This window comes from Gigantopelta aegis, chromosome 15 (assembly GCF_016097555.1).
Source record: "Gigantopelta aegis isolate Gae_Host chromosome 15, Gae_host_genome, whole genome shotgun sequence".
NCBI lineage: Eukaryota > Metazoa > Mollusca > Gastropoda > Neomphalida > Peltospiridae > Gigantopelta > Gigantopelta aegis.
In genome coordinates, this window is record NC_054713.1 from 18,085,690 (window position 1) to 18,105,870 (window position 20,181).

The window sequence follows — 20,181 nt, forward strand, 5'->3', positions numbered from 1 at the left end:
TTTTCTTCCTTTCTACCAATCTGGTCAAATTCATGGTTTCAGTAGGGTTGTAATATTCTGTAAATATACAAACAAGAAGAGTTTTGAGCGGTAGTGAGCTCCGTGGTCTAGTGGATAAGCTGCTGGACAATCAAGCTGACGACAGTGGTTCAAATCCCGTCAAAGTTGGCTTACGCATTCATTAATTTTTCTCATCTACCACCCGCTGCTTATCATTCTCATTATCTTAATATAAAATAAAAAAATCCGATTTCAATATGTTTCGACTCTTTCTGTCAGTTTCCTCCGACTCTGTGTTCTGAGCTGTTCACACCATCGCCTACCTGTCTCATCTTCCTCCACGTGTGCAGTCTCTGTGCATTTCCCTGCACCCACCTGGCATCCTCGTCATCTGCCGGTAATAAAGCTGGTCTGACCCACGGCACTAACTAACGACCGCCGGTAGTAGGGGTACACAGTAGGTGGTTGCAAATGCCTCTTGAAACGGCAGCTTACAAATTATTTATGTAGCTATAAGGGTAGATTACCAGGTTTTTATGTGGCCGCAAAGGTAGTTTATCAATTCTTTAAGACTTACTACGTGGTTTTTTTTTTTTTTTAGCTTACTGTTAGAGATGTGGTTGTATTTGCAGTCCTAGTTTTACTAATCATATTTGATGGTTGATGTTTTGATGATAGAAATATGACTTAAAATTATAACGGAGATACGTCTGGTGTATTGTAACATTTGTCGGATCGCACAAGCCTCTGTTAATTGCGAGTTCACACATTTGACAGACTTCTAAATATATCGAATCGGCGTACACAGATCCGGTCTAACGGTTATTTTCTGAGATCTGTGTAACGTCAATCCTGCAAAACAACGTCTCTGCATTACTAAGCCTAGGGCCGGGACGTAGACAAATGGTAAAGTGCTCTCTTGATGCGCGGTCGGTTTGGGATCGATTCCCGTCGGTGGGCCCATTGCGCTATTTCTCATTCCAGCCAGTGCACTACGTCTGGTATATCAAAGGCGGTGGTATGTGCTATTCTGCCTGTGGGAAAGTGCATACAAGCGATCCCTTGCTGCATTAGAAAAAATCTTGCGGGTTTCGTCTGATGACTACTAGTATATGTCAAAATTTCCAAATATTTGGCATCCAATAGCCGATTAATGAATAAATGTGCTCTAGTGGTGTCGTTAAACAAACCAAAATTTACTGAGTATTTTAAAAAGAATTTCGCCATTGGCCTCTTTAGTGTAGTGGCTTTAAATTCGTCGAACTTACAAATGGTAGGGTACAGTGTTCGCATCCTGGTACCGGCTCCCACCCAGAGCGAGTTTAAAAACTCAATAAATAGGTGCAAGGCCACTGAACCGATTCCAGACTTTCCTCCCATTAACCAATAACCACTAACCACTAACCCGCTGTCTTCAGGGTTCTCTCTCATTAACCAACTCCAACTAACCACTAACCCGCTGTCTTCAGGGTTCTCTCTCATTAACCAACACCAACTAACCACTAACCCGCTGTCTTCAGAGTTCTCTCTCATTAACCAACACCAACTAACCACTAACCCGCTGTCTTCAGAGTTCTCTCTCATTAACCAATACCAACTAACCACTAACCCGCTGTCTTCAGAGTTCTCTCTCATTAACCAATACCAACTAACCACTAACCCGCTGTCTTCACAGTTTTCTCTCATTAACCAATACCAACTAACCACTAACCCGCTGTCTTCACAGTTCTCTCTCATTAACCAACACCAACTAACCACTAACCCGCTGTCTTCAGAGTTCTCTCCCATTAACCAATACCAACTAACCACTAACCCGCTGTCTTCAGAGTTCTCTCTCATTAACAAATACCAAACTAACCACTAACCCGATGTCTTCAGAGTTCTCTCTCATTAACCAACACCAACTAACCACTAACCCGCTGTCTTCAGAGTTCTCTCTCATTAACCAACACCAACTAATCACTAACCCGCTGTCTTCAGAGTTCTCTCTCATTAACCAACACCAACTAACCACTAACCCGCTGTCTTCAGAGTTCTCTCTTATTAACAAATACCAAACTAACCACTAACCCGCTGTCTTCAGAGTTCTCTCTCATTAACCAATACCAATTAACCACTAACCCCCTGTCTTCACAGTTCTCTCTCATTAACCAACACCAACTAACCACTAACCCGCTGTCTTCACAGTTCTCTCTCATTAACCAACACCAATTAACCACTAACCCGCTGTCTTCAGAGTTCTCTCTCATTAACCAACACCAACTAACCACTAACCCTCTGTCTTCAGAGTTCTCTCTCATTAACAAATACCAAACTAACCACTAACCCGCTGTCTTCAGAGTTCTCTCTCATTAACAAATACCAAACTAACCACTAACCCGCTGTCTTCAGAGTTCTCTCTCATTAACCAACACCAACTAACCACTAACCCGCTGTCTTCACAGTTTTCTCTCATTAACCAATACCAACTAACCACTAACCCGCTGTCTTCACAGTTCTCTCTCATTAACCAACACCAACTAACCACTAACCCGCTGTCTTCACAGTTTTCTCTCATTAACCAATACCAACTAACCACTAACCCGCTGTCTTCAGAGTTCTCTCTCATTAACCAATACCAACTAACCACTAACCAGCTGTCTTCAGAGTTCTCTCTCATTAACCAATACCAACTAACCACTAACCCGCTGTCTTCACAGTTCTCTCTCATTAACCAATACCAACTAACCACTAACCCGCTGTCTTCACAGTTCTCTCTCATTAACCAATACCAACTAACCACTAACCCGCTGTCTTCACAGTTCTCTCTCATTAACCAATACCAACTAACCACTAACCCGCTGTCTTCACAGTTCTTTCTCATTAACCAATACCAACTAACCACTAACCCGCTGTCTTCACAGTTCTCTCTCATTAACCAACACCAACTAACCACTAACCCGCTGTCTTCACAGTTCTCTCTCATTAACCAACACCAACTAACCACTAACCCGCTGTCTTCACAGTTCTCTCTCATTAACCAATACCAACTAACCACTAACCCGCTGTCTTCACAGTTTTCTCTCATTAACCAACACCAACTAACCACTAACCAGCTGTCTTCACAGTTCTCTCTCATTAACCAACACCAACTAACCACTAACCCGCTGTCTTCACAGTTCTCTCTCATTAACAAATACCAAACTAGCCACTAACCCGCTGTCTTCACAGTTCTCTCTCATTAACCAACACCAACTAACCACTAACCCGCTGTCTTCACAGTTCTCTCTCATTAACAAATACCAAACTAGCCACTAACCCGCTGTCTTCACAGTTCTCTCTCATTAACCAATACCAACTAACCACTAACCCGCTGTCTTCAGAGTTCTCTCTCATTAACCAATACCAACTAACCACTAACCCGCTGTCTTCAGAGTTCTCTCTCATTAACCAATACCAACTAACCACTAACCAGCTGTCTTCACAGTTCTCTCTCATTAACCAGTACCAACTAACCACTAACCCGCTGTCTTCACAGTTCTCTCTCATTAACCAATACCAACTAACCACTAACCCGCTGTCTTCACAGTTCTCTCTCATTAACCAATACCAACTAACCACTAACCCGCTGTCTTCACAGTTCTCTCTCATTAACCAATACCAACTAACCACTAACCCGCTGTCTTCACAGTTCTCTCTCATTAACCAACACCAACTAACCACTAACCCGCTGTCTTCACAGTTCTCTCTCATTAACCAACACCAACTAACCACTAACCCGCTGTCTTCACAGTTCTCTCTCATTAACCAACACCAACTAACCACTAACCCGCTGTCTTCACAGTTCTCTCTCATTAACCATTAACCAAACTAACCACTAACCCGCTGTCTTCACAGTTCTCTCTCATTAACCAACACCAACTAACCACTAACCCGCTGTCTTCACAGTTCTCTCTCATTAACCAACACCAACTAACCACTAACCCGCTGTCTTCACAGTTCTTCTCATTAACCTCAACTAACCACTAACCCGCTGTCTTCACAGTTCTCTCTCATTAAACACCAACTAACCACTAACCCGCTGTCTTCACAGTTCTCTCTCATTAACCAACACCAACTAACCACTAACCCGCTGTCTTCACAGTTCTCTCTCATTAACCAACACCAACTAACCACTAACCCGCTGTCTTCACAGTTCTCTCTCATTAACCAACACTAACTAACCACTAACCTGCTGTCTTCACAGTTCTCTCTCATTAACCAACACCAACTAACCACTAACCCGCTATCTTCATTGTTTTCTCTCATTAACCAATACCAACTAATCACTAACCCGCTGTCTTCAGAGTTCTCTCTCATTAACCAATACCAACTAACCACTAACCCGCAGTCTTCACAGTTTTCTCTCATTAACCAATACCAACTAACCACTAACCCGCTGTCTTCACAGTTTTCTCTCATTAACCAATACCAACTAACCACTAACCCGCTGTCTTCACAGTTTTCTCTCATTAACCAACACCAACTAACCACTAACCCGCTGTCTTCACAGTTCTCTCTCATTAACCAATACCCACTAACCACTAACCCGCTGTCTTCAGATTTCTCTCTCATTAACCATCACCAACTAACCACTAACCCGCTGTCTTCACAGTTCTCTCTCATTAACCAATACTAACTAACCACTAACCCGCTGTCTTCACAGTTCTCTCTCATTAACCAACACCAACTAACCACTAACCCTCTGTCTTCAGAGTTCTCTCTCATTAACCAACACCAACTAACCACTAACCCGCTGTCTTCATAGTTTTCTCTCATTAACCAATACCAACTAACCACTAACCCCTGTCTTCACAGTTTTCTCTCATTAACCAATACCAACTAACCACTAACCCGCTGTTTTCACAGTTCTCTCTCATTAACCAATACCAACTAACCACTAACCCCCTGATTTCAGAGTTCTCTCTGTCATTAACCAATGCCAACTAACCACTAACCCGCTGTCTTCAGAGTTCTCTTTCATTAACCAATACCAACTAACCACAGAGTTCTCTCTCATTAACCAATACCAACTAACCACAGAGTTCTCTCTCATTAACCAATACCAACTAACCACAGAGTTCTCTCTCATTAACCAATACCAACTAACCACTAACCCGCTGACCTGTCATGTGTGTATGCACATTATTCTTGTACAATATTTATCCTACAACATGGCTGGAAGTTAGCGATACTGGGGTCTCCAATCCTGGCACATTGGGCTATATCTCGTTCCAGCCAATGCACCACGACTGGTACATCAAAGGCCGTAGTATGTGCTATCCTGTATGTGGGATGATGCATATGAAAGATCCCTTGCTGCTAATCGGAAAGAGTAGCCCATGAAGTGGCGACAGCGGGTTTTCTCTCTCAATATCTGTGTGGTGCTTAACCATATGTCTGACGCCATATAACAGTAAATAAAATATGTTGAGTGCCTCGTTAAATAAAACATTTCCTTCCTTCCTTCCAACCCTGGCACTACCATATTTGTATTTTGGGGATCAATAAACGTTCTTTTAAAAAATAATAATTGAAACCAAAAAAAAAAAATCTAGCGTTAGCCATAATCAAGTTATAATTTGACATAATATCGATTACAAGTGCGAAATGATTCGTTATAGCTGGATTTTTTTTTCAACTTTTATTTTAAATGTGCAACTTTGTTGTGTCATTTAGTAAATCAACTGCGCGGCTATGTTTTTTTTAATATATATTTTTTTTGTATTTCTGCTGGTGACAGCTGCTCCCCGATTACCGTATCCAGTATCTGACTAAACATCGTGCTACGTGATAAATTAGGAGTTTTGCGCATGCCACGGCTCACGTTTTCTAATGGTTTAATATATATATTTTTTTAAACAACAACAAGTGGAAGTAATATTTCCGATAGAGCTGATGTGTTTTTGCCTTTCATTCGAACACAAAGAAGCCATTATATCAAGTCTGCTAAAGTGTCCAATAACCACATTGTCATTACGTATTACGATATACGAAGTACACCTTGACCTTAATTATTCATATACGTGACTATTAGTATTGGCCGATGATAGTCACCATTTAAAAAGTTTGTTTTGTTTAACGATATCACTGGAGCACATTGATTAATTAATCATCGACTATTGGATGTCAAACATTTGGTCATTCTGAAATAGACATAGTCCAGTCCAGTCTAGTCTATAGTCCGTCCCATCCTCTTACAAAAACGTGGGTTTTTTGTTTTTTTTGTTTTGTTTTGTTTTTGTTTTTTGTTTTTAAATAATTTCAGTTTGGTTTGACGTAAGAAGAAAAGTTAAAATGTTTTGAAAATTACATTTTAAAAACCCCCCAACTATTTTTGTGTGCAATTTAAAAAACGATCGTCTCAGAAATAAATAACTTGTAGTAAATCCTATAATATTTTTTTAAAAGCCGTTCCCTGTGGGAAGGAATATAGTCCAATCTAGTCTATTTATTTATTTATTCTTTATTTAATGTTTTTAATAAAAACATGCTAAAAATACACCAAACTTTAGTACACCGTACAGCCAGCTACTATAACTGTATAATGAACAGTGACACCCAGTGTTTAAAGCATCTGAGCAGCTATGTGTTTTGATCATCATCAATGTCTGTGAAGAACATCGCACTAGGGTAATAGAATTTCACCTTTCAAATTTGACACTCATACAATTAGTTTCCGTTAAGTTGTCACGTTCTTTCGACGACGCAATTGTCCTCACAAACAACAACATGTCAGTTATAGGGTGTATACCACCAAATTAAATCCCACAGACGAAAACAGTAATATATGTGGCTAAAACTCCTACCTGTATCAGAGTATCAGTCGACATAAACACCACGGATATCAACACTACCAACCCTCACCCTTAAAGTGAATCAGAACAAAAATTGGGGGGGTCAAGCTGCTCATTTCAGAGATGACGGGTAGCTTCCATGACTACACTAGTTCCACACAAAATTTGAGCACTTTTTTTGTACAGGCACCGGGTTATATACCGTGCCGTACCATACCTTACAAAGCCCATACCGTGCCATGGCATGTGTCTTATATCACGCCACGTTACGTCGTTGTACCACGCCACACTATACTAGTCAGGCCACACTATACTAGTCAGGCCACGTTACGCTAAAATACCCCAGACAATGCAACGCCACGCCACACTACGCCACACCATGCCACGCCATGTCAGGTTACGCCCCATCATGTCATATACAGCAAAGTACACTTATAACAGACTTGTTTACAACGACCCCTGCTTTGCTGTAACCTCACCGTGGTGCAGGGGTGTAACATTTTCTTTGAGAATGGCCAATACAGCACAAGTTTAAATTTTGAGTATTTTTGCACAGTTCTTTACACTGCTTTTATTTAAATCTTGAATTTTTATATTGATGTTGATCATCACTGTATTTGTTTGCATTACCATAGTTTGACACCCAATAGCCGATGTATTTTTTTGTGCTGGAGTGTCGTTAAACATTCATTCATTCATTCATTGTTTACAACGAACAATTGCATAGAACGAACTGATCTCAAAGTCCCGTTTTATCTCCCTATACATTAATAATCAACGTATGCAAATGTGTATAAGGAACTACTGCCATAACGAACTAACTATCATGGTTCATTTCGGTTCGTTATAAGAATACTATATATATATATATATATATATATATATATATATATATATATATATATATATATATATATATATATATACATATATAGTACTCTTACACTCGTATGTTTAAAGTGATATATTTGAAGATTATTTTCTCTGTCATTTCAACTGATATTTAAATATGTAATATTACTGACACATAAAATGAAAAAAATGTGTGTGCTGAATGTTTACTAGCTGAGTTTATTCTGTATTTCAGGTAGCACCATGCAGGAGAGAGAGGAGTGTCGGGAGAAAGGCGGGTTTTGTATCAGTCTCATGGCCATGATAGCGTGCGGTCCACTGAGCGACCCCTCTATGTGTGGACATTTACAACACTGCTGCATAAACTGGTAATTTATATACTGATGGAAAGAAATAAGGGAACACATCAAATTCTAGACCGTATTGAATTCACTACTAGCGTAGTAATGTCTGTATTTCATACCAAGTTGTAATGTGGAATTGAATGGCTGTAGTGTTGAATGTGCTGCCTATATGTTTCCAGTCAACTTCTGACAATATGAATTGATTTTTAATGCAGTCATTATTTCTTGTTGCTGTCTGTGGGATCCTTTCCATCAGTATACATTAGTTTAAGCTAGTCATAGCAGTGATTACATTCATTCATTCATTCATTCACTCATTCATTCACTCATTCATTCATTCATTCATTCATTCATTCATTCATTCATTCATTCATTCTCAATATTTGTGTGGTCCTTAACCATATGTCTGACGCCATATAACCGTAAATAAAATGTGTTGAGTCCGTCGTTAAATAAAACATTTCCTTCCTTCTAAAGTTGATCGGATAAAACAAATCGATTATAACCGATGATCGATTTTGAAATTCCAACCGATTCCCAACGCCAGTTGTATGTTCAAAGGCACCTGTAATAAACTGTGTTAGCCGAACTTTGGAACTAATCTTAAATGTTTTGGAGAGAGTCGGTCCCCCTGTGCTCTAGTGGTGTCGTTAAACAAAATAAACTTTAAACATTTCCTAATTTGGGGGGAAGAGCCGGTACTCCTGTGCTCTAGTGGTGTCGTTAAACAAAACAAACTTTTAACTTTTCCTAATTTTGGGGGAAGACCCGGTACTCCTGTGCTCTAGTGGTGTCGTTAAACAAAACAAACTTTTAACTTTTCCTATTTTGGGAGGGAGAGCCAGTACTACTGTGCTCTAGTGGTGTCGTTAAACAAAACAAACTTTTAACTGTTCCTATTTTGGGGGGGAGAGCCGGTACTACTGTGCTCTAGTGGTATCGTTAAACAAAACAAAATTTAACTGTTCCTATTTTTGGGGGGAGAGCCTGTACTACTGTGCTCTAGTGGTGTCGTTAAACAAAACAAACATTTAACTTTTCCTATTTTTGGGGGGGAGAGCCGGTACTACTGTGCTCTAGTGGTGTCGTTAAACAAAACAAACATTTAACTTTTCCTACGGACGAGCACCTGATCACGATTTTGCTTAACGTCCCTTGGACTCTGCCTTGTGCGGAGATACGATTTTGATATTGGGATACGGTTTTGTCGTTCCTATTTTGGAGTAGCCACCAGTCAGTCAGTCAGTCGTTTGACGGCTGCTAGGAAGTCAGTACGCGCACCGTTTACAAAAATAAGTCAGGGAAAGTAATGTCTCGTGTAACAGACTTGTGGACAACAAAAGCGGATGCAATTCATGTCAAAAATAAAATTTATTACTAATTTCAAACAACTAATACACATTTTCAAACATGGGGTGCTTTTAAATGTAGGACGCTGATTGGTCCATTTGCATCCCAGAAATGTGGATTATAGACCACACAGCAATCACAGCAATGTGTGTGTGTGTGTGTGTGTGTGTGTGTGTGTGTGTGTGTCTGCGCGTGAGTGAGAGAAAGAGTGAGAGAGAGTATGTGTGTGAGAGAGACTCTCTCTCTCTCTCTCTCTCTCTCTCTCTCTCTCTCTCTCTCTCTCTCTCTCTCTCTCTCTCTCTCTCTCTCTCTCTCTCTCTGTGTGTGTGTGTGTGTGTGTGTGTGTGTGTGTGTGTGTGTGTTTGTGTGTGTTGTGTATGTACATATATTCAAATTCGAGCTTTAATAAATTCCTAAACTGTATTGTCCATTAGAGCTGTTCTCAGAGACTATTTTGTGGTTTTCATACTTCGAAATGGAAATTATGTCCTGCTTCGATTGAATACTATTGGATTTTCCTTCAGAGTACACAAGGGACGGTTTTCGTTTTGATAGTAAAATTCCGGATCAGAGATAAAGTTATTTAGCTGCCAACGTGTATGCTCCTGTTAACTTTGACCGTTTCATTTGCTTTTGAACACGAAATGCTGGAGTTTTGCATCCTCTTTGTCCCTGAAGCTGTATGGGGTAAACTTGTGAAAGCTCTGCCTCCGACGATGTATTGTTTATACTTATTTTTGTTCTTATGTCCAATTCATGAATCAAGTATGCTGTCCTGGGTACATTCCTCAGCTATCTGTGCCGTCTGTCCAGGACCGTGGGTTTAGTGGTTAGTGGCTACTGAGAGAGAAGTCGGTTTAGGGGCTTCTTACTACCGATTGAGCTGTTAAATCCACTCTGGGTGGGAGCAAGTCCCGGGATCCGAACCCAGTACCTATCAGCCTTAAGACCGATGGCTTAAACCACTACACCACCGAGGCCGGTGATACTGTAATAAGCGTCGACTTATTTCTATGGAGGTTGATATTTTAGAATCATCTGCAGTTTGATACTGTTAGAGATTTCAGTAGTGCTGTTAAAACGTCGTCTGCTTGACGTCGTCTGCTCATCGAAGTGCACATCGTTCAATGTCTATGACACGTGCTGTGATTCTTATTTAAACGTGGCATGGCGTCTCCTAATTAAATCCTTACTCGTGTTGCCAGACTTGTATACACCAGACGACAAACCTATAATACCGTCTAAATGCTTCTTTTTTCAAAAGAAGGAAATGTTTATTTAACGACTCACTCAACACATTTTATTTACGGTTATATGGCATCAGACATATGGTTAAGAACCATACAGATATTAAGAGACGAAACCCGCTGTCGCCACTTCTTGGGCTACTCTTTTTGATTAGCAGCAAGGGATCTTTTATATGCACCATTCCACGGACAGGATAGTACATACTACGGCCTTTGTTACACCAGTTGTGGAGCACTGGCTGGAACGAGAATTTTTTTCAAAACTACATGTACTATAACTGGCACCAGCTTCGCCATTTCTGTCCTCACAGTCTTTCGAAGTATCTTCAGTATCTAAAGCGTCAAATGTCATATCAAGTCTGCTTTGTTTTAGTCATACGATTATCGTAATCTGTGATATCAGCTCCTAGTAGAGGTCCAGTCACAGCTAAAACAACATCTTACCAGTTTATTGTTCATTGTTGTCTGGGTCACATCTTTCAAAGCTATGTTGGACCTCATGGTGGTGTTTTAAAGGGAATTAATTTGTTGTTCATTCTGGTGTGGGTCACTTCTTTCAAGGCTGTCCCCATTGTGGTGTGTTTTTTAAAGTGAATCATTCACCACAAACAGATTATTACTAGAGTTTTCAACTGGGAAGATTGCTTTCAAAACATGTTCATCTTCATCTCCTTGACTTCCGCTGCATTCCGCACTCCTCTCTAAATCCGCATTTTTCTGCGAATCAATATGGTTCGGTTCATTCATTTCACAGTCAAACGATTTGCACATTTCTGCTGAATCCCCTTCACCGTTATCGCTTAGAGACATCTGGCCTGTTGTTGGTTGTACATGGATAAGTCTGCAGTGTTCTTTTGATTCCGATGTCTCCCGGTAACCATGTGTCTTAGGATGGATCTGACTTCTGAAGAAGTCTTCCACTAGGGCTTGATTCTGCTTGGACCTTTCAATCTCATTGACGACATCCACACTAGCCGTACCGGCTCGTCTTGCGCCGTACAGCAGGGAAGAACTGTTCTCCGTGTCTGTCTGGACAACATCGGTCTGTGGTCCTTTAGCTACTACTGGCAGCACCGTTTCATCTAGCAGACGTAGATTCTCTTCTGTGACGGGTGTATTGTCGAATTTACTGTCTGCTGGAAAATCAAAATCATTCGTAGCATGCAGACATTGTTTCCTTGGACAAGAATGATGACGAATATTCTGTCTTGGCGAGATCTCCACCTCGTTGTTGGAATATTGTATTCCAAGATTTCTGATATCACGACGAATATTCTGATTTGACTGCATCTCTACATCGCTGTTGGGAGACTGTATTCCATGAGAGTGACTTCTGATATTACGGCGAATATTCTGTCTGCGAGAAATCTCCACATCGCTGTTGAGAGACTGTATTCCCAGACTTCCGATAACCCGACGTTTTCCTTCATTCACCCGACATTTCATACTTTTGGCTTTCATCTCACAAGAGTCATTCGCAATCATCCAACTGCGCTTTTTTCTAGCCTTGGTATTTTTCACGGCTTTCGCTTGCTTTGCGGAGTACTTCAAATAAACAGCGATTTCGTCTTCATAGTCGCTCTTGTTCTTGCACAAGTAGGACATCAGGAAGGCAACGATGCCGAGACAGTAGAAGCTGATGGTGCAGACAATATACAACATGGCGCCGTCGTCGTCGTATGACCTGCTGTAATTCAATTCACAATATATTAATTGTTGCTACGGCTGACCACCCCGTAATAATATATATTAAACAATATTTTATTTAACAACGCAATCAACACATTTTATTTACGGCTATATGGCGTCAAACATATGGCTAAGAACCACACAGATAATGAGAGAGGAAACCCGCTGTCGCCACTTCATGGGCTACTCTTTTCGATTAGCAGCAAGGGATCTTTTATATGCACCATTTCACAGACAGGGTAGTACATACCACGGCCTTTGATATACCAGTCGTGGTGCACTGGCTGGAGCGAGAAATGGCCCAATGGGCCCACCGACGGGGATCGATCCCAGACCGACCGCTGTACCACTGGGCCACGTCCCGCCCCTATAACATAAAATGTAACACGTATATGTAGTAGTGTTGGTATAAAGTGCTCGTACTGGCAGTAGCTAGTGGGAATTTCCCTATTAGCTCAGTTGGTAGAGCGCTGTGTGTGTGTATATATATATATATATATATATATATATATATATATATATATATATATATATTTATGAGAGAGATATTATTATACTAGTCTGTGTGTCGTACTGATTTTACGAAACGAGTGTCAGGATTATTATATTATTATTGTATGCCGAGCGAAAGCGAGTTTCATAAAATCAGTACCATTCATACGCGAGTGTAATAATTTCTTTATTATCCACATTATTCAAAATATTATTTTTATGAATAACAAGCTAGGACCATGTCAAAACTTTGATACGTAACTAATTAGAGACGACGAAACGACATCATTTTCCGAAACTGATACTAATATTTCCCTAAATATCTTGAACTATGTGTATATAGTATAACTATATATATATATATATATATATATATATATATATATATATATATGTGTGTGTGTGTGTGTGTGTGTGTGTGTGTGTGTGTGTGTGTGTGTGTGTGTGTGTGCGTGTACTCAAAGACAAAAGTTATTGTGACATGGATTGTATGGAGTAATAAATTTGTGAATGGATTGTTGGATGTAAACCATAGAAAATGTACATGAAACAGCCCAAAGAAATGCAACCAAGCAGTTGTTGCAGCGATTGCATGCTTTGTGCAAGAAACATGGAATATTCGGTAGAAATCCTGTCCAGTGTTCACCATAAAAGGCCAGACATTCAGTCGCAAATCATTGCCACTGTGCAGCCTTCAGAAGTCCAGAAGTCAGAAAAACACCATTAGTGAACTGTTTGATGCAATTTCGTCATGCCACGCCTCAGTGAAAATTACAGATGGCGAGTCATAGGGATACTTGAATCTGGGACCTCGTAGCGTGACATCGGACATCAATTCAACGTCCACAGAAACACCATATGGCACTTATGGTAACGATATTAACAAAACAATCAGGTCAGGGAACGTCCCCGTAGCGGCCGACCACCCGTGACAACCCCTCGCCAATACACATGGATCCGAACCACGCATCTCCGAAACAGGTTCCAGCCAGCAACCCTCACAGCCCGTACCATCGCTTTCTCCAGCGTTTAGTGGCCTCAATGAGATGACGGTGCCAGGCCTGTTATCAATGCTCAAGGTGGACACACTCGCTACTGAACTTCGCTCTGGACCCCCTCTAGTGATGTGGCTCATTTGCATATGGCAGGTGCGCCCTTTTCATGGACTATTGCTCGTTTCCATACCTTCGGACATTTCTCTTTCCATGCTGACTGAGGTCGAGGGAGCAAAGTAAAGTTTATACGGGGTTCGGGGGTATGCCCCCACCCACCCACCCCCCACCCCGTAAAAACTGGATGTCCTGAAATGCAATTTCTAGCATCTTTGCCTTTAAGATTTACTACCAATAATATTTTTTATTCAGAATTATTGGAAAGGGGGCTAGAGACATACACACCCTGACCCCAACCTTGCTGCGCCGTGCCTGATTACGGAATACATCTCGCGCTCTCAAAGCGTGACAAATAATTTCCTTAATTTCCATTCATAAGCAATACTTTTTGTTTTGAGAAAGATGATCAAGTCTTGTTAGGTTCACATCTGTATTGTGTTTGGCAGGTATTCGATTAACCGTTATAGTCTGACCTCGGTGGCGTCGTGGTTAGGCCATCGGTCTACAGGCTGGTAGGTACTGGGTTCGGATCCCAGTGGAGGCATGGAATTTTTAATCCAGATACCGACTCCAAACCCTGAGTGAGTGCACCGCAAGGCTCAATGGGTAGGTGTAAAACCACTTTCACCGACCAGTGATCCATAACTGGTTCAACAAAGGCCATGGTTTGTGCTATCCTGCCTGTGGGAAGCGCAAATAAAAGATCCCTTGCTGCCTGTCGTAAAAAGAGTAGCGACAGCGGGTTTCCTCTAAAAAAAAACCAGTGTCAGAATGACCATATGTTTGACGTTCAATAGCCGATGATAAGATAAAAAAATCAATGTGCTCTAGTGGTGTCGTTAAATAGTTTGTCCCATTGTCACTCATTTAGGAGCGAGGCGGGACGTATCTCAGTGGTACAGCACTCGCTTGCTGCGCGATCGGTCTGGGATCGAATTCCGTTGGGCTATTTCTTGTTTCAGCCAGTGCACCACGACTGGTATATAAAAGACCGTGGTATGTGTTATCCTGTCTGTGGGATAGTGCATATAAAAGATCCCTTGCTGCTAATCGAAAAGAGTAGTCCATGAAGTGGCGACAGCGGATTTCCTCTCTCAATAGCTGTGTGGTCCTTAACCATATGTCCGACACCATATAACCGTAAATAAAATGTGCTGAGTGCGTCATTAAACAAAACATTCTCCTTTCCTTTCCTTTCATTTATGGGCGGGACGTATCCCAGTGGGTTATTTCTCGTTCCAGTCAACCACGACTGGTATGTGCTATCCTGTCTGTAGGATGGTGCATATAAAATATCCCTTGCTATTAATAGAACAATGTAGAGTGCTTCCTCTCGGCCCTTATCAAATGTTTGACATCCAATAGCCGATGATTAATAAATCGATGTGCTCTAGTGGTGTCGTTAAACAAAACAAAATAATGATTACCTGTTATGAGAAACCCTGGATGCGTTGTCGAAGGACGAGTTACTCATCGTGACTTCTAGACCGTCCTTCAATGCCGCATTTACAACAGTGGAATTGTTAATGGCCGAATAGTTCAACATCATCAGCAAAATTGGAAATAAAAATATTGAATACTAAATATCACCCTTTTTTCTATATGAACGTCTATGATTTTCGTTTAGCAAAACGTATTTATAGATGCACACGCCTTCATGTCGAGTATGTTTGTGATATCGAAATTATGATGACTAATAGACAGGGTCGAATTTACGCTGACTGTTTTTCGTAAACGCATGTGTTTAATCATTGTAACTGTATGAAGCGTAAGACAAAAACAAGCTTTGTAAACTCAGCCCTTAATATTTTTGAAGTAGCGGTCAAACGTGGCAACACACTGGGCAAAGCGAAGACGAATATATCATTACTCAACTGTTGCGATTTAATGACGCTAATCTGAATACGGTTTGATGCTAACTCTCCTAATCGGTTTCGTCACTCGTGGCGTATAAAATCGTTATAAAGCTTAATCGTTACTCGACTAAACCTGTTTTTGATCCAGCTAACGTCATCTACCTTTAGTCCGTCTTCAAGTTTTCATATAATGTTGTGTTTGTCTAAAGCCTCTTAAAGGGACATTCCTGAGTGTGCTGCATTGTAAGATGTTTCCGACTAATAAATATTTCTACGATTAAACTTACATGTTAAATATAGTTTCGTGTTTAGAATATCAGTGTCTGTATATTCAATGTGTTTCTGGTCGTCTCAATATTTGTGAGAAGCCCAAACTGGATTTTGTCTTCAAATAATTTCGTACGTATGAAAAATAAAATTAAAGGGACATTCCTGAGTTTGCTGCATTGTAAGATGTTTCCGACTAATAAAATATTTCTATGATTAAACTTACATATTAAATATATTTTCTTGTTTAGAATATCAATGTCTGTATATTCAATGTGTTTGTGGTCGTCTTAATATTTGTAAGAAGCCCAAATTAGATGTTGTCTTCAAATAATTTCGTACGTACGAAAAAAAACAATATTTTAGGAAATAAAATTAAATGTAACCTAGTGCACATATTAGAACGATCAGAAACACGTTTAATATAGAGCTACTAATATTTTATGCAGAAAAATATATTTAAAAAGTCTCTGTTAGTCGATAACATCTTAAAAATTGTAGCAAACTCAGGAATGTCCCTTTAAACACATTTATATCATCAACAATATCACTGTTTGGTTATTGAGTAATTAATCTTTGTAAAATGTTTCCTAAAAGTAATGACCCGTACGAGCACGTGCTGATTTATAACAATTTCATATTTTGAACTTGTGTATGCTTTTCCATCTGCTATGTTTCTGGAAACAGTCGTGTATATCACTATGGTAGAAGTAGCCTGTGTGGCGGGTTGTTCCAATACCTCCTCCCTCCCTCTCTCTCTCTCTCTCTCTCTCTCTCTCTCTCTCTCTCTCTCTCTCTCTCTCTCTCTCTCTCTCTCTCTCTCTCTCTCCCACTCTCTCTCTCTCATCTCTCTATCTTTGCTTTTCTGCCTCTCTCATTTGTCTCGCTTTGCTTCTCTGTCTCTCTCTCTTTGCCCCCCCCCTGTTTGTCTGTCTGTCTGTATCTCTCTCTCTCTCTCTCTCTCTCTCTCTCTCTCTCTCTCTCTCTCTCTCTCTCTCTCTCTCTCTCTCTCTCTCTCTCTCTCTCTCTCTCTCTCTCTCGCTGAGCGTAAAATGCATTGAGGCAATTTTTAAAATTATATTTCGATTGCCAAATGTATACTTAGGTGTTATAAACAAAATTAGCATTTACTTGTTTTGGCTCTCATTGATGTACGTGGTGGTGTTTACTCTTGAAATTAAAAGAAAGATATTAGTAAACAGGTGATTTGTGCACTTTATTGGAACAGACTATAAAAAAATTGTAGTCAACATGCATTGTCAATTTCATTACTGTTACAATATGTGAAGGACTGTTTCTGATGATGGTTTACCCCTATCCCTCTCCAAAACAAAATATTTGTAGACATTTATAAGTAACTTTTGGGCAAAACTGTCAAGAACCATTCTAAGTTTGTGATCTATTATACCGGTATTAAAGGTGCTATCTCAAAGTTGCATAATGACAGCTATTGCAAATCATGTTTTTATTAAATTTTGCTTTAACATTTAAAGACTACACCTTTAATATGCCCATAAATGATTATAGGAAATAATTTTATTTACTAGTAGAAAATACATTTTTATTGGAGAATTTTTATCACAAAAAAATGCTCACATATAATTTCTAATATAGCACCTTTAAGTGGTTGCAAGATTGTGTAAATTTCTAATGTACTTATATTGAATTTATATTCACTAAATATGCTGGTCATAATTAATAATTTATGCTGCAATTCAAAATAATCAGTTAACTTGCAGTTTTAAATAACAAGTTTGTTTAAGGGTAAATGAAATTGACACGTCATCAAAATGTGTTATAGTCTGTTCCAATAACGGTCACAAATCTGTTTACTGACATTTTTATTTCAATTTCAAGAGTAAACGCCACCTTGTACATCAATGAGAGCCCAAACAAGTAAATGCTAAATTAGGTAGAGTATCATTAAATAGGTATTTACAAAATATTTACTTGTCAGTTTAATATAAAAGAAATAATTTACAAAAATCATTTTAATTCTATTTCCGACACTACTTTAGTTTCTTTCTTTGTTCTTGTGTAATGTTATTGTCTTTAATTTTTCAGATATCCGTTGTTTATTGCATTCTTCATCTGATAAACCGGTTTTCAAGATGTTATACCCAATAAAATCGAAAACATATCAATAGTACTTGTGTCCTTTTTTGTGCATGTTCATCTTGTCAGCGACGGCTTCAGTGTTGATGTGAGTCGGCTATCGACTTGAAGTCTGGCAGGTACTGGGTTCGTACTACAGTACCTCTCCCTCCCCACCAACATATATCCATCTATCTCTCTGTCTCTCTGCCACTCACTCACTCACTCACTCTCTCTCTCTCTCTCTCTCTCTCTCTCTATATATATATATATATATATATATATATATAGAGAGAGAGAGAGAGAGAGAGAGAGAGAGAGAGAGAGAGAGAGAGAGAGAGAATTTGTCTGCTCTCACCACCACCACCACCCCCTTTCTCTCTCTCTCTCTCTCATATTCCCTCTCTCATTTATTATAGTTAACTGAGAGCACATCATTCTAAATGTTCACTATTCACGGTATCTCATCGTATTCGAAAATGAAACCATCTAAGCCCAACCCTAATTACTGAACGTGCACGTTTCTAACAGCGTGAACTCCAGTTAACACAGAATCGGATGCAAATCAGAGATAATAAAGCCTCTTACTGTCACCTCAGTTTGTGAGGTGCCATGGAAAGTGAGATCGATGCTCCTCGGTGGACCCATTCAGTTACTTTGTAGACAGGTTTCCGTGACTATACAGATCTAGCTACGTTCGCCTGACATGTTTTGGTCGTCGATTATCGAGAATCTGAAATGAGTGCGAGTGCGAATAATTTTTACATACTCATATACCACTAGAGTTTCGAGCATGTCCGTCCCGGGGCCTGTCTCTGGATAGCCAGGGGCTTGTCCCGGGACAGAAAACAATTAAGCGGACAATTTTGAAATTTGCATCCAAAAATTAAATAGTGGGCCTTTAAGATTTTGATGCGCATCTCTAATTAATATAATTAATAAAGAAAATTCTACTCATTAAATTTGGTAGCTAAATTAGATCCGGGTGGTAAATATTTTTTTTTAGATAAGATCGGTGGCCTGACTCGGGATGGAAGGGGGGGGGGGGGGGGGGGGGGGGTATTGTTGAAAATGGACAGAATTTTGAAAATAGCAATTAGTAAAAAAAAGTTAATAGAATTTAAAATTACGAGTCAAAAAAAAAAAAATTTGACTGCTCGGTCGAATATTTATATAATTTGGAGCATTTTAGAAGGACAGTCCAAAAATAAATAAGAGAAAGAAGAGAGGATAGGACTATTTAATAATATTAATTTAAAAAAAAAATTAAGACAAACTTTTGAACGAAGGTCTAAAAGTTTAAAGTCCGATCTATATGTCCACGTGAGTGACCTCGTTACGGCCGTTAGGGTGCACAGCTTGTAGGGACGAGATGGGTTGCACCCCGTCAAGAAAACCCCTAGATTGACAGTCAGTAGACGTTGAAGGTGTAGTGCTGTGCTGAAATACAGATCTTGAGAAGCCGGGTCCGTCTGAACGAGAGAGAGAATCAGACTAGGGTATAGTCCAGTCGTCATGGGTTGGTATAGTGGTGTGGACGGGCCCGACTCCGGAGGATACGACATGGTATCACAATAAAACAAAGTAAAGTCTACAAAAGAGTAGTAAGGGCCGACCCCGCTTCCTATTTCTTCTTAGAGTGGGGCGGTCAATCTTCCAGTGCTGCTAGGACTGGCTCGGACATGTAGACTAAACGCGAACAACCGTGGCGTTCTGCAGAATGGCCGTCATACGAGTCACGAAATAAAACGAGTGTGACGGTACATGCTCTTAAATTTGTTTTCGCCTGTGGCGATATTAATTGTTTTAGAAGGCCGTGGGCAACTTGTTACGTAATACCTTTGCGCGACGGTCATCGAGCTGTACGCCTAATACACACCCAGAGCAGGTGTGGAGGCCATGTGGCCAGTAGTTACGTAATACCTCCGCGCGACCATGGAATCTCTAGCGAACTGGCGACATTAAGTCTGACGATCTGAGAAAAAAAATACCGCTTGGTCGCGGTGGAAATAGCACTTGTAGGGATTCGGTGCCGCGATGTACCCCCAGGAGATATTCGCTGT

At 40.1% G+C, this 20,181-nt stretch overlaps 1 long non-coding RNA gene across 1 annotated transcript in view; it reads left to right on the plus strand.

The window, feature by feature from the left end:
• Window positions 1–18,170, plus strand: part of LOC121389974 — a 31,252-nt gene extending 13,082 nt beyond the window's left edge. Inside the window, exons 2-3 of the long non-coding RNA XR_005960132.1 lie at window positions 7,903–8,035; window positions 18,089–18,170. This is a non-coding gene — a long non-coding RNA (uncharacterized LOC121389974). The remainder of the gene's footprint in view (window positions 1–7,902; window positions 8,036–18,088) is intronic.
• The last annotated feature ends 2,011 nt before the right edge of the window (window positions 18,171–20,181 follow it).